Source organism: Ursus maritimus, unplaced genomic scaffold, assembly GCF_017311325.1.
Source record: "Ursus maritimus isolate PB19 unplaced genomic scaffold, ASM1731132v1 scaffold_32, whole genome shotgun sequence".
Taxonomy (NCBI): domain Eukaryota; kingdom Metazoa; phylum Chordata; class Mammalia; order Carnivora; family Ursidae; genus Ursus; species Ursus maritimus.
This window is the reverse complement of record NW_024425786.1, coordinates 6,867,230-6,887,935: the sequence shown is the minus strand read 5'-3', so window position 1 is coordinate 6,887,935 and position 20,706 is coordinate 6,867,230. Positions and strand designations below refer to the sequence as shown.

Sequence of the window (20,706 nt, the reverse complement as noted above, 5' to 3'; positions counted from 1 at the left end):
TTAGTAATTACATGACGCCGAAGAGGAAAAGCAGATGAACGATGGGTGTGTAAAGAAAGAGCCGTTTCCATGACAACGAAGCAGAATGCTTTAGACACCCAATGAAGAGGAGTCATTAAAACAAACTTTCCATTGCGGTGGAATGGCCAAGGCATGAAAGACTGAGGGGAAGGAGCAAAGTTTACAGGGACCGTCCCTGCAGTGGCTTTCTGCAAGAATGTCGAGCCAGGTCAGGCTGAAGCCCTTGGCCTTGCCTCTGGGCATCAGAACCACGTACATGGATGCGTTTTAGGTTAAAATGTCTGGATTTAAGGGATAACAGTTTATTTTATTTTAGTTCTTTTTTACATAGACACCGTGCCCAAGGTGGGGCTTGAACTCACAATCCCAAGATCAAGAGCGGAGCTGAGATGAGTCGGAGGCTTAACCAACTGAGTCACCCAGGCGCCCCTGGATTGGAGGGGTAGCATTTTAATACTCTCAACACGAACCGGAGTTTCAGCGACTCAACCAGCAAATCACATAGGAAAACAGGGCTCCTTTTAAACCGTGCGTTTCTTGTCATGATTGCGGCCAACCATCCTTCATGCTTTTTTGCCCCAGTCCACTCTTTCAAACTATGGTGGGAGACGCTGTCCTGGGAGTAGCAGAAGCCACCGAAAAAACACAGACATCTTCCCAGAGCATCCATCTGACTCAAAGTTTAGGGGGAACTATGCCTCCTAGTAAAATAAACACGGGCTTATCATGGAATAGAATGTAAAATTAACATTAGTGTTAAAAATAAAACTGGAAGCTTCCAAGCAAGGTCATGGCTAGAGTGGGCTGCTGCAGGCCAGGCTTACACATCCCATCGCCTCTAGGAGAGGCATGGTCCGTGAGGGCCAAGGTCACCTCCAGCCGCCAGACCTTCCCCCAACCACTTTCCCACACACTGGCAGCACAAGGGCTCCTGCGCTGGCTGCCTCCAGAGCACCTCGCCCACTTGGTAACCCCCGTCTCTCTGCTGGCACTCACAAATGACCGGGCTGACCCAAGGTCCACTGCCACGGCCACGGTCACTGGATGGCCGACCTCACTGGCAAGCTGCTCTTACCTGCCAGTCCAGGCCAAGCGGGCTAGTCCAGGGGCTGCTCCTGCCACCCCCTCCCTGCGGGAAGGAAGAAAAGGCCCGGAAAGACCTCACCCCCTCAGCCCTCCGCTCTTGTTCCCCAACCTCCTTTAGACCCTGAAGGATTAGAAAAAGCTGGAAAAAATAAACTTTGGGCTTTGACACATCTGAGAGGAGCAAGCTAATAACAAAGGACAAAGCTATTCCGACCTTTACCTATAAAATGGTGGTGTTTGTTGCCATGGGCTCTGTGCCTTTCCATAGGGGTCAGCCCCGGGAGGTTCAAAGAAGATGATGGGTGGATAGACCACGACGCAAGCAGACCCCAACAGTATGTGACAGAGACACCTGTCATTTAAAACCCATTTGCTCCCACGATGTGGGCTGCAAGGATTCATTCACCCAATGGCAAAAATAGCGATTTTTTGAGAGCCCGTTACTCATGACGGGTTTTTCCTTATTTCTGATCTTTGCAATAACCCAGTAAAAGAAGTACTTGTTCCCACGCATCAGAAAAAACCTGGAGGGTCACAAAGGGAAACTTGCAAGGTCATCTGCGTCTTCAGCTTCAAAGCTAAGACCTGGACTGCCATAGAATTCTAAAGTTCTGGCTTTTGACACTAACATTCACTAACATTAAGCTTCCTTTCCACTCTTGAAACACTGTGCCTTGCGCTGGGCTTCCCACTGGAAATATGAAGACACGCATGTCTTCAGAAACTATTGCATTGTCCATGTACTGCTGCACTTCATTTTAAAAAGACCGCAGCTCATCACGGCTTTCCAAATGACAGAAGATGGGCTGTCCTACTCAATAGGGAGCAAAGATTCAGGACCTGGCGATCCCAGCGCCTGGACCCAGGAACCACCCGAAACAGGAGGTATGGTCTTGCTTGTCCTTCCCTTGGCTCCGAACACAGAGACAGGTGACGGGGAAAGTTGAGGGTTTTCAGTGTTATTTCCCCCTACAAGAAAACTTCCTGAGAAAAGGTTATTTGAGACCCAGACCCCAGTCTCATTACCTTCCTCCTCAGCCCCAGGTGGGCAGCAGAGAATGCATGCATTAAGCGTGCCCCAGCACTGCCTGCTCCGCTGACGTCACCCGGGGCTCCCGGTGGTCTACTGGAAAGGAAAGTGGCCCCCACCTTCTTCTAAGGGTCTGCAAAAGCAGGCTCCATGGGCAGCAACCCAGGCTGGCGCCAAAGCCCAGGGGTCCCGCCCTTGAAATGCCTGCCTCAGTTTCCCAAGCTGTTTCAAGGAGCATCTGGATATCAACAGTGAACAGCCACCAAGATGAGCTCTGGCCTCAAGCATCTAGTGGTCTTTATTTGCCCGCTACAGGGGCTGCGGGACAGCGGGGGGACAGGGTCCTGGAGAAACAGCCCTGTCGGGGGCTCAGGATTCTGGGCAGCCCATCACAGCTCTTCTCATCTCCCAGGAGGTAAACGTCACGTGGCATGGGCTCATCTGCTTGCCTTAGGGAGGCTCACCCCCAAATCCAGCCAGACAGCCAAGGACACTGTCCATTTCACCAGAGGGCGGCTGTCAGCTTCTTTCTAGGACCGTCTGTGTCTAGAGCAGGACACTGATCCCTGTGCTTCACCTAAATCCCTTTGGCGTAAGTGTGTACCATCTCCCCTAGTTGAAACACGATGAATCTTGAGGGTGAATGGAGACTTTTTGACTTAAATTAGAATAATGGTAAGGACAATAACAGCTAATATTTCCTGACTGTCGACTATGCGCCAGCTAATGTACGTTATCCAATTATCTCATTTAATCCTTGAGACAACCGTAGGAACAGGTCGCATTAGCTTCATTTTACAGAAGAGGAAACCGAGGATCAGAGAAGGTAAGTAACCTACTTAAGGTCACACAGCTGGCAAGTGGGGAAGCTAAGGTTTTGAATCCGAATCCATCCAATTCTAGAGTTCAGGGGTTTAACAGCTGCATCACACTGCAGCAAAGCTCGTGTCATGCACACAGCTACAGCCAAAAAGAAAGCTATTTAACCTCATTAGCAATAAAAGAAACACATTTAAGATGATTACCTTTGGGGCCTATGAGTAAAACATTTTTTCCCAATATTATTCAATACTAGTGAGCCTATCGTGAAACTATATGTATCACTGGGATAAACTGGTCCAGTCTTTCTTGGAAAACCATTTAGCAGGAAGAATCATCAAAATGTTCAATGCCTTGGGGCGCCTGGGTGGCACAGCGGTTAAGCGTCTGCCTTCGGCTCAGGGCGTGATCCCGGCGTTATGGGATCGAGCCCCACATCAGGCTCTTCTGCTATGAGCCTGCTTCTTCCTCTCCCACTCCCCTGCTTGTGTTCCCTCTCTCGCTGGCTGTCTCTGTCTGTCAAATAAATAAATAAAATCTTTTAAAAAAAATGTTCAATGCCTTTGATGCAATAATTCTTTTTTCCCCCAAATTTATTTATTTGAGAAAGAGAGAGCACACATACACGACTGGGAGGGGCAGAGGGAAAAGGAGAGTCTCAAGCAGACTCCCCGCTGAGCATGGACCCCACCCATCCACCCACCCCCCCCCCCGACGTGGGGCTCGATCCCATGACTCTGAGATCATGATCCGAGACAAAACCAAGAGCCAGACGTTAAGCCGACTGAGCCACCCAAGCGCTCCTGATACAATAATTCTCAAATATGGGATAATGTCAATGACGGTATTTTGAGTCTCATGTGCGCGCGCGTGTGTGTGTGTGTGTGTGTGTGTGTGTGTGTGTGTGTGTCTGGAAGCAACATAAATGTCCCACGATGGAGGATCCTTGATAAAATGATGGTGTCCCTTAGAACACTTACAGTGCCACTGGGAAGGATGGCTTGGTTGCAAAGCAAAGTGGAAAAATGCCAAGGAGCCCACATTAAGGGAAGAAAGCAAACTACAGAAACACACACCTTGCTCGCCAAAAAATTAAGCATAGGATTACCAACTATATGATCCAGCAAATTCCCCTTCTGGGCACGTACCCAAAAGAAAGATATTTGCACACCCGTGTTCATAGCAGTATTATTCCTAGTAGGCAAAAGACAGAAGCAACCCAAGTGTCCGCGGACAGATGAATGGATAAAACAAAACGCGGCATCTACACCCAACGGAACGTTATTCAGTCTTAAAAAGGAAGCGCATTTTGACACAGGCCACGACGTGGATGAACCTCGAGGACATTATGTGAAGTGAAATTAACCAGTCACAAAAGGACAGACATTGTAGGATTCCACTCATTAGGTACGGCAAGCAGTCAAATTAGGAGAGACAGAAAGCAGAATGGTGGTTGCCAGCCGGAGGGGGGAGCGGGGGAGAGGGAAGAACGGCGCCTTATTGCTTAATGGGGACAGAGTTTCAATTTTGCAAGATGAAAAAGTTGTGGAGATGGCAGTGCTGGTTGCACAACGGCGTGAATGTGCTTTAATGTCACCGAACTGTACACGGTCAAGATGGCAAAGTTTTTTTGTGTATATTTTACAATTGAAACACAAAAATTAATATAAAAACCCACATGCTTACTAGGTCCAACAGTATTACAAGCGCACCCCCCAATAGAAAAGATCGTCCAGTTGGCAGTGGCTGCATTGGGACAGTGGGATAATGATGCTCACGGACCCCCCGCTGTACCCCCAGCTCCTTAGAGGCGTCGCGTGTTCCACCGCGGGGCTCGATGCCTGGCGCTAAACACGTGACAACATAGGAACTCTTACAGGCAGATGGTATTACTGTACCCGTGATACCACGGGGGATTCGGAGTCTCAGGAGGGTTAAGTGATTTGCCACAGGTCACTCAGCAGATAAAAAGAGGTTGAGATTAAAACCCAGTCTGGCTGGCTCCAAAGATAATGTTGTTTCCTCCATGCAGCGATCCCTCCATCACCTCGGTACCCAGCCCCATCCCACCATACTTAAGTGACTTTTCAAAGTTTCAATAACAGGGCTATGACCTTGCTTTCCTGTTGATAAGAAAAGACTTCTCCCAGATTTCACAACCAAAGCAAAGAGTAGCAAGGCACACACACCCCCCTCTCCTGCCCTGGCAGGGGCGGGGTGGGGGGGTGCAGGGGAGCTAAGGGAGGGGGAGGGGATGCAGGGGAATGGTCCTGCCCTCCAGAGAGCCCTGGAACACTCTTTAATTGTACCCCCAGGTCTGGGGAGCTCCCCGATCTCTCTCAGTACCACCAGCCCCATCCCACAGCAGACACAGCAGCAAAACCGAGCCCTGCCCCCACCTCTCCTGGTTGGGGGGGGGGTGCTGCTCCACAGAGGAAACTCCAAAATGAGAAGTGTCCTGTGGCCCCAAACGGGGGTGGGGGGGGGAGCCCTGGCTGGGAGAGGCCCTGAGCTGCAAAGGAGCTGTTCTTGAAGGGAAGGGGGAAGGTCAGGAGGGAGACCAGAGGACTGCCTGGAGGCAGGGGCAAGTCTCTGCAGGTGCAGAATTTAGCTTGTGGGCAGCTTCTTCAAGCTTGGGAGTTGTCTTTTCTGCTCTTGGGACCCTCAGGAGGGGGCCTGCCATTGGCAGAGCCCACTACTAAGATGGCTACCAATTCACAAAGCCAGGAAAGGGAAACTGGAGATAGGAGAGGAATGTTAGAGACTGGGAAGCAGTAGCCCAGGGCCCAGATGCAGGGGACGGCTTGTTCCCTGCAAAGATAACTGTGTTCAACACCTTCCCAGGAGATACTGAAAGAAACGTGTTCCTGTCCGTCTGCCGAGGGCTGAATGGTGACCCCAAAAGGATGTGTCCGTGTCTCAACCCTCGGAACCTGGGGATTATGTGGGAAAATCATTATCCAGAGAAAGGGTCACTGCAGACATACTTAAATTAAGGGTGGGCCCTAAATCCAATGACAAGTGTCCTCTAAGAGACAGCAGAAAGACACAGACACAGAGGAGAAGGCCACGTGAAGAGGGAGCAGAGAGTGGGGTGGCGTGGCCACAAGCCAAGGTCAGCCCAGAGCCACCTCGAGCTTGGAGAGGCAGGAAGGATTCTTCCCTCGGCCCCTGGAGGGAGTAAAGCCTTGCTGACACCTTGACTCGGAACTTCTGGGCTCCAGAACCATGAGAGAACACGTTTTTGCTCCTTGAAGCCACAGAATTTGTGCTAATTTTTTACAGCGGCCCCAGGAAGCACACAGAGCCTCGTTCCAGAATGTAAATCTGACCCAGGCACCGTGCTCCCTTTCGGTGGCGGCTCCTCTCCTCCACCACCCACCCCCCACCTCCTGGCATCTTCTCTAAGTGGAAAGCATTTCCCCCAAAGTGAGTGAGTGAAACAGAAGCTAACTGAAACATCACTTTAGAAGTGCCACTCCCATTCCTCCCATCACTCTCCCTCTCGGCCCAGAAAGTAGGCGGCCTTGAGAGGCACCGTTTCTAGGAGAAGTCCTGACCCCCCCCCCTTATCTGAGGGAGCCAGGTTATCACCTCTGGGGAAGGGGTTGGGGGTTCTCACAGGCCAGGGCGGCTAGAGCCTTCACTGTGCCGACCTCAGGCCCCACGGACTGTGCTGGCCCCCAGGGAGGGGAGTGGGCCATATTTTGGTAGGGCCCACAGAAAGTCACCGTGTGTGTCTGCAAGGGAAGAGTGGGGAGGGAGGTTCCCGGGTTTTTAATTTTTTTTTTTTTCCATCTTGAAACTGGCAGCATTTCTGATATGATTGCGGGGGATTTCCACCAACCAAATTAAAGAAAATTCAGTTTAGCATTAGCTGCAAGGAGAGAGAGGAGGAGTTTTGCAATACTCGTCATTTATGAAACACTGGCCGTGGCACAGAGGAGAACGTCTCCCTACCTTCCTGACAAGTCAGGCTCCTGCCATCCTGCAGCCGGTGGTCAGTGACCACATACCTCCACCATCAGACAGGGAGGCACCCCGGCCCCATCCTCCGGGAGCACTTCCCTCTGGACCTGCCCCTCCAACAGCTTTGCTGGGAAACATGTTTGTCCCCTGGGGAGTGGCTGAAAGAGCTTTTCTAAGGTCCCACGGTAAAGAAACATTTGGTGGGGCCCCACGCCCCATACCAGACCCGCAGAAACAGCTGGCTTCTGGAAGGGAGGAGACTGCTCTCTAAACAAAAAATCGGTTTGAAAAATAAGCCAGGCAAAGGGGAATTGCTTCATGAGTTGCACATTCACTTCTCCCTTTAACTGTGCAATTGAAGAAAAACAAGGTGAAGCAGGAACTGACCCCTCACACCCCCATTCACATCCCCATGAACTCCCTGGACACAGCAGGGCTGGGAGGGAAACTAACCAGGCCTGAGGCTGGTCTCTAGTTACGTGTGGACCGCCTGTGTCTCGTAAGCCCCCTACCCACCCACCGGGGGCTGGTACCCTCCCGGCCTGCCTGCCTCGTTCTTAGCGGATCCTCTGTGAGGGTGATTGCAATAAACACTTGTTAGACGTAGGAAAGCCAGAGAAAAGTCCTGGTGGAAGGGGACCATCCGCAGGGCCAGGAGCGCCTCTGGGGCACTTGCCCTAAGTCCAGAAACATGTCTATTTGCAGAGTGGCCCGCACTGTTTCTAAACGTGGACAGAGGAGGTCGGGGTAGTGGGGCTCAGAAAGAGGTAAGCTCAGATGTCTTAGAACAGGCAAAGGCCAGCTAAGTTTCAAGAGCCCCCCCTCCCCCCCAGAGTGTCCGCTGCTACTTGTAGGAGTTTGTGAAAGCAGCCAAAGAATCAGCCTCAGCATGTGATGGCAGTGTTCTCGTGAGGCACGATGGATGGAATCCTCAAGTCAAGAAATCAAACCACAGCAGGGCATGGACGTGCTAAACAGTTGGCAAGTTTCTGCTCTAGAGAGCAGAAGAGAAAGTTCTATTCCCATCTTTTTGTATCTGGTGACAGCCTCCTTAATCAGAAGATTCTTTATGCCCACTTAAGCACCGCAGTCAAACCTGGTGGTTGATCTAGGGGCAGCTTCTACTGGGGATTACCAAGGTGGATCCCTTAGAGGCTGCATCTCAGAGAGGACACCCCAAGGGTCCCCGTCCCTCCACCAAGAGAACTATTAGGAAATGTTCTCCTTAATGGGCAAGCCACAGCACCTACAGGTGCCGGCACACTTTGGCGGGGGAAGATGCTGGGGTTCTGGATCAGCTGCTTGCAAATTGTGTGGGTCCACAAGTTATTTAACTTTTCTGGGCCCTAGTTTCCTCCACTGGAAAATGGAGAAGACATCATTCGGCTCCTATAACTTAACTGAAAACACGTATGTAAAAACGACGGATTCTTTGTGAGGGGGCGGAAAGAGTCCCAAGGGTGCCATTCACCAGACGAGAACACCAAGGCACCTCCAGGTGCTCCAGCCCCCGCCTCTCTCCTGGAAGCGAGCAGTGGCATAAACCCTCAGTTTCACGGTCCCTTTGGAGCGGCGAACTTTCCCCTCGAAGCCCCTGAAAGAGGACCTCCCACACACACAGAGACACAGCGAGGGCACACCTGCCCCGCAAACACCCGCGACCGTGCAGCACATTCTGTGGGTGGCGCGCAATGGGGCTTTCTGCAGGAGCCCAGGGGAAGCAGCCCCACTGGAGAGTCTGTTGGGGTTTGAGACCTTCAGCTCTCTCCTTCCAGGGGACCTGAACAAGTGAAAGCTACTCGGTCATTTCAGGCCTCCCTAGCGCTCCATCTGCAAACTGGGCAGATCCCAAGGGTGCCCCGGGACCACCTGGTACGTGGACCGCCAGCCTGGGCGCCCCAGGCGCCCGACCCCAGTCCGGGAAATCCCATCCCCACCTTCGTCCCCTCCGGAGCGCGCTTTTCGGGGCCTCCCATCAGTCCTTTCCTGGCTCTCTGGCCCCCCATCTCCGCACCCGGGCAGAGCACCGCCCGCTCTGTGCTCCCGCATCCTGGTCCCCACCAAAGTTCTCCCTGCTCCCCTCTCCTAGATTTCAAGGGAGGTGGAGAGAAGGAAGACAAAATAAAAACAGGAAACCCGATTTAAAAAAAGAAGCCTCATTCTGGCTGAATTACGGGTAAGAGTATTAAAAAGAAGGGGGGGGGGGAGTCCGGAAATGCAAAGCTGGAGGCGGTTTTGCCGCCGTAACCCAGGCTCGGCCGCAGATCCGGGGGCTGGTCTCCGCTGGCGGCTGCAGTAAACACGCGGCAAGCGGCGCCCAAGGCCCGGGGCCCCCAGGGGCGCTGGGCGGGGCCGGAGGGGGGCGCCCGGCAGACTGGACTCCGGCGGCTCCCCAGCCCGGTCCCCGCTCGCCGGCGCCGGGGAGGGCGCGCTGGGCCAGGGCGCAGGGGACAGTGCGCGCCCCTCTCCCCGCGCCAGGGCGGGAGCACGGGCTGCACCGCTAGTGGGAGCGCGGCCAGAGCGCCCCCTCGACCCACTAGCCAGCGCTCGGGGCAGGGCGCACGCGGCCGAGCGCTGCCGGGCTCCATGCCCCGCCGCTGGGAGCGTAGCCCGACCGCCTCCGCCGCGCCCGTGAACTCCCCGCAGGGCGCGCAGTAGCCGCGCAGGGGAGCTGTGCGCGCCCAGGTCCTGGCGGCCACCCCGGGGGGCGCCCCTTGCCGGGCTCTCTCCAGACGCGGGAGGCGCACCCGGCCAGGGCGCACCGCTTGTGGGCACCGGGAGACGCCCGCGAGCCGGTCCCCGAGGTCCCTGAAGCCCCGGGTCCCGGAGTTCTCCCTGACCTCCCCAGACGCAGCCAAAGGCGAGCGCTTACCGGTCCCGGCGCGGCTGGCAGGGGCTGGGCCGCTCGGCCCGGCGGCCGCTAGCAGCGAAGACTCTGGGCGCGAGTGAGCCTCGAGGGAGGGAGGCGGGGCGCGGTGGGGGCGCCCCGCCCGCTGACAGCCCGCACACTCCACTTCCCACTTTGTTTCCTTTTTACTTGCAACAGGAAAAACAGCAGGTCCTCCTCCCGCCAGTCTGCCCCCTCCCCTCCACCCCTCAAATCCGCACCCCGTCTGCGGCTGCAGGGGCATCACCCCAGGTGTCTCTGGAAGCTGCATCTTGCCCTTCTTCAAAACAAGTTTTCTTTTTATACAAAGGAAAACAACCAAATAAAGGTCCTAAAGCCCATAAAACCCCCACGCCTTCCCCATTCACACACCAAGAATTTCCACAGTGGTCAGAGAAAGCCTGGAGGGTGGCGGCCTTGGCTGCAGCTCCAGGCACCCGGGGGTGCCCCCCAGGGACAAGAACGTGGTAGCTGGGCCAGAGGGAGGTACGGGAGGCCAGAGAGACAGACTGGAGCGCAAAGTCCCACGGGCTCAGCCCTGGAGGGAAGCCGTGGCCTCCACGCTCAGGGGAGTCAAGGGTAAGGAGGGGATGTGGGAGTAGCCAGGTCACAACAGTGGCTTCAAATCCTTCCAGGGTGTGATGGCAGAAGAGTCAGTCAATTGCTTAGATAATAACTTAAAAGACCCCCTCCAGTCAGGTCTGGGCGATAAAGCACCTGTTTGGGCCCCTTGGAGATATGAGGAACCTGAAACTTGGGAGAGGCTCTTTCCACCAAGCAATGCCCTGGCCTCCCGGGCCCAGCGTGGGCCCAGCTCCGGCTGCAGCAAAGGGAGCAGAGCAGAAACTTCTGTGTCCAGCCAGGAGCATTTTGAGGCAAGACCCATTGGGTACTAAATGCTTCCAGTGTTTTCAGATCCAGGCTGCAGGCTCTGGATTCTCAGCTGGACACGGGTGGAGGAGCCAGGAGGCACCCCCTATTGTCCCTTTAGGGAAGAATGTTGGGTCTGTCCCCAGGAATGTACCCTAACATCCTTCCCAACAAAACATTCCAGGCTCACAGCCTCACTCCTACCCCGGGTCCGGCTCACTGGTCCTTGGCAGAGGTCTCCAGCCCACTCCGAGGAGGTACTGCCAAGAGCCCAAAGAGAAATGGGCACATCAGAGAGGAAATCTGATGTTTCCGAACACCTGTCCCAGCCCGGCTTTTGCTAGTTTGCAATTTAAACAATGTACTCCCTGGCTTTCAGAGTTTGGTGCAAGAAGCCGGCGGGTGAGGAGTGCTTTTTTGCCTCATTCAAAAGAACTCTTCACTGAATATTTGCTGACAGCCCTTCACATCACGGTTTGTGACATGTGCGACGGGGAACCGAGGCATGCCAAGTGCTCAGATGCGCTCGCCCCACTGTTATCTCCGATCCCTACAGCAGTCTCCAGAGGGAAATCTTAGCCCCACTTTACAGGTAAGAAAACCGAGGCTCAGGAAGGTTTAATCATTTGGGGGCCACACGGTCAGTGTCTAACAGCACCTCTGACCATGTCACACTGGCTATGCCCCAATCTTAGAAGCTTCACTTTCCTGAAAACCCGGCACATTTCCTTTCTGAGACCGCACCAGAGGACTTATCTCCCTCTGTTGCCTGGGGTGCCAGGAGAGTGAGGCCGCCGGTAACACGGGGCACAGCCATCACTGGCCCTCGTCTCTCAAGTTCCCAATAGACTTGCCTTGTGCCTTCCTCTCTATGGTTTCTGATCTCTCTTTCTCACTTTATTTTTAACTGTTGTCATGTGTGTTTGGAGGAAGCTACTTCAAGTTCCCTTTGAATTGTAAACAAAATAGAGCAGCCGTGGTGGGGAATTTATAGCAGTCCTGGAAGACAAGGAGCATCTTAGCTGCATGGAAGCCAACGCCTCATGACTCATGTGACCTCCTGAGGGGGCAATCCTTCCGCCCCATTTTATGGAAGGGGAAAAAAGAGGTCTCGGCTCTTCAAGGGGCCGCTGGTCAGCGGAGAACAGGCTCGGGGCGGCAGAAGGTGCCCTGCAGCCCGGAGGAGCACACACAGCCCTCCAGCCTGGTTTCCTTCTGCCCCCCTCTCCTGCGCAGCTTCCCCTCCAAAAGCCATCCAGCGTCTGCAGCTTCTCGAGGATGCAGTAAGCATCTTTGTTCGACCTTGAGCAGCTTCACCGCTGACACCCACACATGCCCTCAAGCAGGGTTATCTCAGGGCAGCCGGAGCCAAGCTCAGAACCCCGGGGCAGGGGTGCGAGCACGAGGAGCCCACTTCCTCAGCCCCTCCACGAAGGCTCTGGGCACCTGCCTCCGTGCCCCGTCCTGGCAGGAAGCCCACTTTGCTGTGGGTCTTTTCCTCCCAAGCAAACGTTATCCAGCTCAAATCCTTGCCCTTTTGCCTTGGCGGAGAAATGCGGGAGGAAGCTTCGAGAGCACCTTCCCTGGAGCCGACCTCCCAGCACCGCCCCCTGGGTGCTTCAGGCAAGCGGCTTAATTCTTCTGAGCCTCCTCTTCTCATCTGAGGAAACGCGATGCTGATCCTGGCTTTCGGCGTTTAGAATTGTTCTTAGAGGGGCGCCTGGGGGGCTCGGTCGGTGAAGCGGCTGCCTTCAGCTCAGGTCATGATCCTGGGGTGGGACCAGGACTGAGCCCTTGGTCGGGCTCCCTGCTGAGCGGGGAGTTTGCTTCTCCCTGTCCCTCTGCCTCTCCCCCTGCTTGCTCTCTCTCTCAAATAAAATCTTCAAAAAATTGTTCTTAGAATTACCCGAGGTAATACATGGAAACCGCTTCTAACGGTACTGACAGAGTGAACCCCCAGCAACCGTTAGTTCTCGAGCTATCCGAGAACAGGGTCTCTGTGCTCCATGGGACTGGACATTTCTGCTCTAAAGCAGCATTTCCCCCACAGCAGCAACAGCAGGCTGTGACAGACGAACCCACCAGTGGACTGGAAGCCCAGTCAGCACGTCAAGTTTACCAAAATGAAATAGAAGAGAAATGATCAGATTGCATTCCACTTGGGAAGGGAGAATACCACTGCCTGCGGCTTTTCCCCGTTTTTAGGTACGTGTGAGTGTGCATTAACTCAAGACGTAAAGTGCATTTCTTACTGCAGCCCCAGTCCGCACGACGAGACCGCTGCGGCCTGCGGCAGAGTCATGGTGGCGGTGCGAGGGCGTCCAGACCACGGGAGAAGCCGGCCAAGGTCAGAACTGACTCCTGGAAAGTCTGACTTCTGGGGACACAGGCTTGGAGGAGCCCAGAGAGCTGGCCGGGTGCAGGTGCCTGAGGAAAAGAAGACAGGGGTCTTTGTAGCCCCCGTCCCCAGGCTGTGCCCTCTGGAGAAAGACGCAGAGGTGGACGGATCGTGCCCCTGCGCTTCATGGAGGGTCTCAGCGGGACCGAACGGTCCAGAAAGACCCAGATGGCTCAGAGGTGGCCCAGGTGAACCAGGCCCTTATGGGACCAGCGCTGAACTGCTGGAGATTGAGTTTCTGGACCCAAGTAAATGGCTGCCCCAAACAGAAGTTGAGTTATCCTTTTCGTAAAACACAAACACTCCAACCCCAGGATGCCTGCGTTCCAATCCCAGCCCAACCCCCTACCGGCTGTGCAACCCTGGGGGAATCCCTCCGGCCCTCCTGACCCGGGGCTAGGGGAGGGTCCTGCCCCTGTTACCAAATCAGTGTTCCAGAAAGAGCATTTGGCTTTTAAACATACCTTCTAATGCACTTCCTAGTCCAGGGTGTGGGAGTATTGGGGAAAGGGGGTGGTGGGGAGCAGCAGGGTTTGGGGTCATGAGGCTGGATCCAAACTCTTGCCTCCATACACTGGGGGTGACCCAGGCTTTGCAACACTGACTCATTCAGCCCCCATGCCTGCTGCAGTCGGGGCCCTGGAATACAGCACTGTCCAAGCCAGGGGCCCGCCCTCCCGGGGCTTATACTCCACAAAGAGAAACTATGGAGAATAAAAATAAGATACAGTGTCGTGAAGTAGTAAGTGCTGCAAAGACATAGGAGGTGGGGAGGAGGGGAGAGACGGAGGAGGGACAGTGGGGTCTACGAAAACACCTGACCAGTCCTCAGACAGTCAAGGTCATCAGAGACAAGGAAAATGAGAGCAACTGTCACAGCCAAGAGGAGCCTAAGGAGAACGTGACAAGTGAGTGTTACGCAGTGCCCTGGCTGGGCGCCTGGAACAGAGAGAGGACAGTAGGTGAGACCTAAGGCAGTCAGGATTTAGTTAATAATAAAGTATCAATGTTGGTTCATCACTTGTGACAGATGTACTGTTAGTAGTTAAGATGTTAGCAATAGAAGAGACTAGGTGTGGGGTGTGTGCGGACTCTCTAGCTTCTTTGCAACTTCCCTATAAATCTGAAACTGTGCTAAAATTAAACATTTATTTAAAGAAAAAAATAATAGGGCACCTGGGTGGCTCAGTCGGTTAAGCATCTGCCTTGGGGCTCAGGTCATGATCCTGGGCCCCGGAGAGGGGGGGGTTGGTGTTGGGCTTCCTGCCCAGCGGGGAGTCAGCTTCTCCCTCTCCCTCTGCCCCTCCCCCCTGCGTGTGCTCTCTCGGGCACTCTGTCAAATGAATAAATTTAAAAATCTTCAAAAAAATTAAGAAAAAACAATAGAATGGGGAGGTGCGGGAGGAGGAGAAGGCCAATCACTCCCCCGGGCTGGAAGCAGGGCTTTCCCTTACAAGCCTGGAATACTGTGGTTTGGGATGGGGGGGCAGGGTCACAGAAGGGGGACTGCAGAGAGTAAGAAGAAGTGGCCTCATTCCCCGCCCTTGGAGTCTGATGGAGGAGGGAGTGTATTTTTGAACCCTGTCTGGGGACCCTGAAACCCAGCCCTGCCCCCACATCCTCTGGTCTGTCCCCTCCTCCGTAAGATGGGGTTTATTACTCCAGCTTCAGAGAGCCTGTAAGACTAATAGATCTTTCAGTGAAAGTGGTTTGGGGACAGTCACAGCTTTGCCAACAGGGCGCAGAAGAGGGAGTGCTCGCAGGACCTGGGGTTTGCTGCAGTCCTGCGTCCCACCACACTACCACCTGCCCTGGAAACCTCCTTCTATCTAGATAAGTACCCCTCTAGATAGATATTTATCTTTAAAGGCATCAATTCTGAGGAGCACCCCCATGTGAAACCCCAAAAACCTCAACGAGAAGGCATAAGTCGGGTGACTTCTTCTCCAGACAGGAAAAAGAGAACAAAAGAGCATAAATGCTGAAGAGAGAGAAGAATTAGAAGGAGAAGGAAAGCCATTTTCTACCTGGAGGGGGCTGGCTGGTGACCTCCAGAAGGGTATGTCCAAGTCCTAATCCCTGGAACCTGGGAATGGGACCTTATTTGGAAATAGGGTCTTTGTAGACATAATTAAGTTAAGGATCTTGAGGTGAGGTCATCCTAGATGGTCTGGGTGGGCCCTCAATCCAATGGCAAGCGTCCTTATGAGAGAAAGACAGAGGGGAAGTCGAGACAGACAGAGGAAAAGGCCACGTGCAGCCGGAGGCAGAGGTTGGAGTGACGTAGCCACGAACCAAGGAACGTCAGGAGCCCCCAGAAGCTGGAAGAGGCAAGGAAGGCTTCTCCCTAGAGCCTCCGGAGGGAGTGGCCCTGCTGCCACCTTGATTTTGAACTTTTGGCCTCCTGAACTGTGAAAGAATAAATTTCTGGTGTTTTGGGTTTTGTTTTTTAAGTCTATTTATTTTTATTTATCTATCTATCTATTTATTTACTTATTTATTTAGTAATCTCTGTACCCAAAGTGGGGCTCAAACTCACGACCCTGAAATCAAGAGTCGCACGCTCTTCCAGCTGAGCCAGCCAGGGGCCCCAAATCTCTGTTTTTTAAGCCACGGGGTTTGTAGTGCTTTGTTATAGCACATATGCGACCCGTAAATGTGGCCTCGTGGAAAGCGTCCGGGCTACACAGCGAATGAAAAAACGTAGAACTGTAGTGAGAACAGCACGCTGTCGTCATGCATTACCCCGTCTCCTCCCCTGGGACCCCTGGATGGTGCGTGCTGTTCTTACCCCCACCTTACAAAGAAACTGAGGCAATGCCGCAGGTAACTCTCCCAGGTCACCCATCTGGCAGGTGGGAGTTCATTAGGTGGCCGCCTTCCTAGGACGCTGAAGTCAGGTGACGGAAAGGGTGTGGGGTCTCTTGGACCAGCAATGGCAGGAAGCTGGACCGTGAACCAAGTATGGGAGGAAGAAAATGTGTCACCTTAACACTGTGGAGGGTCTGCCTTCGTCCCTTGGCCAGAGGAAGGCACGGGACATCCACTTCCTGGAATACTGTGCAGCCATCGACAGTGGTGACCCTGGGGCACCTGGGCGGCTCAGTAGATGACGTGTCCGACTCTTGGTTTCCACTCAGGTCATGATGTCCTCCTGGGTTGTGGGCTCGAGCCCCGCGTCAGGCTCCATGCTCAGCGGGGAGTCCGCTTGAAGATTCTCTCCCTCTGCTCCTCCCCTGATTCATGGGCACGCTCTTGCTCTCAAATAAATTAAAAAAAAAAAAAAAAAGCAAAGAAAGTGGGGATCCTGAAGACCCGCAGCATCATGGGACATGATGACATCAAGGGGACCACGTTCAATGCAGAATTCCCTCCGTGCAGGACCGCCGCCGTGTAAGCGTTACACACGCACACGTGTGTTGTAGGAGCTGACCGAACAGTGACAGGCCCTGGAGAGGAGGGTTACGGAGGTTTTCCTTGCCGTTTTTCCTTCCTGTTCACATTTTGCCAAATGTGCACTAAAACTGCAAAAAAAATGTAAAACTTTGTTTCCCTTCCCCAAGTCAGAGCTAATCCCTCTTACGGCCGTTCACACCCGTGCCTTGGATGAGTCATTGTTCCATTCTGGGCTCCGGTCATGCTGTATGACCACATGCATCCCCCACGAGCAGGGATGAGAAGCCCGGAGAAGGACTCCCCTGGGAATACAGGTGGCGTCAGGGAAGACCCCCAGTGGATAGTAGGGCCTCAGCCAACGGGAGCTCCGGGGTGGGGAGGGGCCGGATGGCAAGAGCACGGTGCTGCTGGGGTGTATACCAGCTCCCATCTCTAGGAACACGGCCCCTGCATCCCCGTGGCCATACCCGCAGTCCCCAGGCAGATATCCTGCCTTTAAGCATGCCCAAGTTGACTGCCCCAGGGGCGGCCCCCTGGCCCCCGGTTGGCAGCCAGTGGTTTCCTCGGGGACACAGAATGAGAACCAAGAGCATCGTGCTTCCTCAGGTACCTGGAGCTTGGGTGCTGTACACACACGCTGGGGAGCGCTGGGCCACTGACGCCTCTCGACACGACTAAGGAAATCGGAGAAGCTGCCGTGCAGAGAGCGAGATTGAGAGAAAACCGGCAAGCAGAGGCACAGAGAGGAAGAGAGGATCCCAGGTGAGAGAGAGGATTTTGGGCAACTTTTCAGTTCCTTGTCCTTGCATCGGTGTGAGGCTCCACTGCATTCTTGCCCTTGGGTTCCTCTGAAAGTCCCCTGCACCCTTATGCCCGACTCCTGTATTCTGCTCAGGTTTATATCCGTTTCCCAGGACCGAGGTAACAAATAGCACAATCCAGATGGTTTGAAACAATGGAAATTTGTTCTCTGGCAGTTCTAGAGGCCGGAAGTCTGAAGTCGAGGTATTGGCCAGGTTGGTTCCTCCCAGAGGCACTAGCGAGAATCTCTTCCAGGTCTCTCTCTCTCTTCTCTTCCGGGGCCGCCTGCAATTCTTGGCGTTCAATGGCTTGTAGAAGCATCCTTCTGATCTCTGCCTCCATCTCACTGGCGTTCTCCCTGTGCGTCTGTGTCTTCGTCCAACTCCCCTCTTCTTATAAAGACACCCTAATCCAGGATGCCCTCACCTTCACTGATTAGATTGAAAAGACCTTATTTCCAACAAAGGTTCCATTTTGAGGTTCCATGTGAGCATGAATTTTGGGGGGATAATATTCAACCCAGTACAAACTCTCTTGAGTTGATTTCTGGTTTTCGAAACAACACTCGGAATTAATACGGAAGTTGGTATCAGAAGTGGAGCGTTGAAAGAAACAGCTTTTCAAGGAAAGGTTTGAACCTAGGTGACCTGAGGCAGAGTGAGGGGTGATGAGGATTCCCTACCCTGGGATGGAACCCCAGAGGCTCCTGCTGTGTGGTAACAGATCAGTTGAACTACCTTCAATGGTCTCATGGGACTCAGAACACGGTAGCACAGTGTCCACCGTATTAGTAAATAGCTTACTTCTCGCAGCCTTCAGAACGTGCTACAAGAGGAGCTTTTGTTCAGTTCTGCACAAGACTGGGGGATAACAGGGCAAGTATTTATTCTGCAAAGGGAAATCCCTTTTTCTCCTGTAGCCAGTGACACCCAAGCATCAGATAATTGCTGTATAGCCCCGGCCACGTTCTCTGCCACACCCCGTGTCTAACACTAAGGTTAGCACACAAAACAGAAAAGTCTGCGAGCTTAGCATTGGAAAGGGATATCTGGGAAGAGCCACAGGACCCTTAACCTCTGGTCCTTTAGCCTCTCTTTGTCAAGTGGTGTGAAGGCAAGTAGGGGTAGTATTCTAAGAGAAATTAGATAAAAAGCCTTCTTTCCACCCAAGTTAGATGATGATTTCCTCTTCACCTTTAGGCTAAAAGAAGAAACTGAAGCCACCAAGCTTGCTGCTCAGACACCCTAGCCCTGGGGGACGGCCCAGCCTAAGGCCAAAGATTCAAGCAGACACGATTCCATGGCAGTGGTTATTGGTAAATGACATGACCCAAAATAAAATCAGCAGCCAGTCCACTACGCGTCTGTGGGGACTGAAACTCCAAGAAACCCTAAAACCTGGCACACTGGGGCTTGGGATGTCTTACCCTCCGGGGGATTCCTAAGCCCACGTCCCAGCTCCAATATGAAGCAGGCTACCAGGGCAGCTGTGTCCCTCCTAGAAAAAGGTTTCCCAAGAACCTCTCAAGGACAGGCCTGAAAGACCGCTAGAGAAGGGATCTCTTCCCGGCGGGCAGAACCTGGGACAGCCCTGCTGGCCAACAAAGAAGCCAGAGAAGGTAACCAGCCGAGCACACCCCATGCCGTATCTTGCTCCTGCCGTCTCATGTATTCCTTGCCTGGCTACAAGACCACGGTGTGCTCTGCATGGTGCTTGCATCTTCTGCTCCATAGATCAAGCAAGGAAGGAGAGGTGAAACCCGTCAGTCGGTCTATAGATTGAGGGGGATCCGGGGGAGCCTTAGAGGAGATTCAGGAAAAATAGACGGGGGCGCGTGTCTGCCTGAGATGACGGCTCTGAGAATGGAGTCCCGGAGGCAAGAGTTGGACCTGACGTGGACTGCCTCACGTTCGGCAGGGCGAGGGATGTTTGTGGTGGACTCTGGGGTCTAAGGATGAAGCAACAGTAACTGGAATGGAGCTTTCCGGGGAAAGTCGGAGGAATAAAGCACGTGGATGTGTGGACGTGTGTGCGGGGGGGTGGGGTGGGGTGGGGTAAAACGGAATGGCCTAGAGTGGACACTGCTGGCTTTTAGGCTACTAGGCTGTCCCTCTGTCCCCCTTTCCTGGTAGCCGTTCCTCACATAGTTACAGCATAGACGCCTGAACGCTGGCCGTAACTGACTCCTGCTTCCCGGGGCTTAGGACCTAGTTCTCTCTGGGTGAGGGGATCCAGGCCACGTCCGCTTGGCCGGTTTGATGAAGGTGGGTGAATGGGGACAGGCAAGCAGTGCTGAGAAAGTGTCCGAGAGCTCTGGTTCCAGGGCTCCAAGCAGGGCTGCATCTCTGGGTTCCATGAGAACACCCCGAAGCTTTGCTAAAAGCCCCCTTTTCAGCTTTAGCTACCAGCGATTCCTTCCTTCCTTCCTTCCTTCCTTCCTTCCTTCCTTCCTTCCTTCCTCTCTTTCCTTTAAAGACTTTTTTATTTTTAAGTAATCTCTACACCCAGCGTGGGGCTCGAACTCCCAACCCCGAGATTAAGAGTTGCTCTCTCTACTGACTGAGCCAGCCAGGCTCCCCTACCAGGGACTGATTTCTGATCCTTGGCGCTGCTTATTGGCTGGGACAGTGACCTGCACTGGGGTATGGAGTCAGCTGTGGCTGGAGAACAAGCTTAAGACATCTAATAATCAAGGGAGCCAACCCGGCCAGCCCCCCACTCCCCCACCCCACCCTTCATGCTGCACCATGGGCTGTGCCTTGCAGCTCCAGACCACCCCAGGCTCTCTGACTCTGGGCCTTTGCCCATGCTGTTCCCTTTGCCTGGAGTGCCCTTCCCAAACTCTTCCTTTGACCCTCCCCCTCCTTATTTGCCCGGCCAGTCCGTACAGATATTGCCCACTCGGCCCTCCTTGTCTAGAAGGGTCTTTATTCCAGGCTGGGTCTGCTCAAGTGTGCCAGCCTGGGTGCTCAGCTGCTCGGGAGTGGGGCCTCCACACGGATCCAGGCTGGCATCAGGGCCCTGAGCTCTGTGTCGGGCACCCAGAGGGGTACGAGTGAGTCTGTAGGAATGTGGAACCGATGAATGAATGAATGACCCAGTCATGGCTAGACAGGCCTTGCCCAGTGGAAGAGTCAGGGGTCTGTAGGCAGGGGGGAGGAAGGACACACGGGTCCTGCCAGTGTGAGAGCAGCACCTTCATTCCCTCCCAGCAGGAGCCCAGCACCCAGTGACCCGGGAGCCTCAGGGAGTCCAGCCTCACCCTTCAGAGTGGCCCCTCCACCCTCATCTCACCAGAGATGCAGCTTCAGCCTGGATCCTTCCATCCCTAGGTCCCGCCCCCCTGTCTAGGAGAAACCACCGCTTCCCGATGGAGGATGGGAACAAGGACCCCTTGCTCCTCCCATCAGGCAGCCCCCCCCCCCCCCC

General features: G+C 54.0%; 1 protein-coding gene and 2 long non-coding RNA genes across 4 annotated transcripts in view; 1 reads left to right on the top strand and 2 right to left on the bottom strand.

The window, feature by feature from the left end:
* The window catches only part of PIK3CD (phosphatidylinositol-4,5-bisphosphate 3-kinase catalytic subunit delta), a 51,020-nt gene extending 41,081 nt beyond the window's left edge, over positions 1-9,939 (bottom strand). Inside the window, exon 1 of the mRNA XM_040645755.1 lies at positions 9,798-9,939. The gene's annotated coding sequence lies outside the window, so the exon portion shown is untranslated. The remainder of the gene's footprint in view (positions 1-9,797) is intronic.
* LOC121106404 lies at positions 6,588-12,841 on the top strand. Of its 2 annotated transcripts, none has more exons than XR_005839021.1 (3): positions 6,588-9,101; positions 11,062-11,274; positions 12,733-12,841. It is a non-coding gene; the product is annotated as an uncharacterized LOC121106404 (long non-coding RNA). The 2 variants fall into 2 exon arrangements; XR_005839022.1 differs by lacking the exon at positions 6,588-9,101 and adding an exon at positions 10,202-10,391.
* Positions 11,593-20,706, bottom strand: part of LOC121106405 — an 11,084-nt gene continuing 1,970 nt past the window's right edge. Inside the window, exon 2 of the long non-coding RNA XR_005839023.1 lies at positions 11,593-13,109. This is a non-coding gene — a long non-coding RNA (uncharacterized LOC121106405). The remainder of the gene's footprint in view (positions 13,110-20,706) is intronic.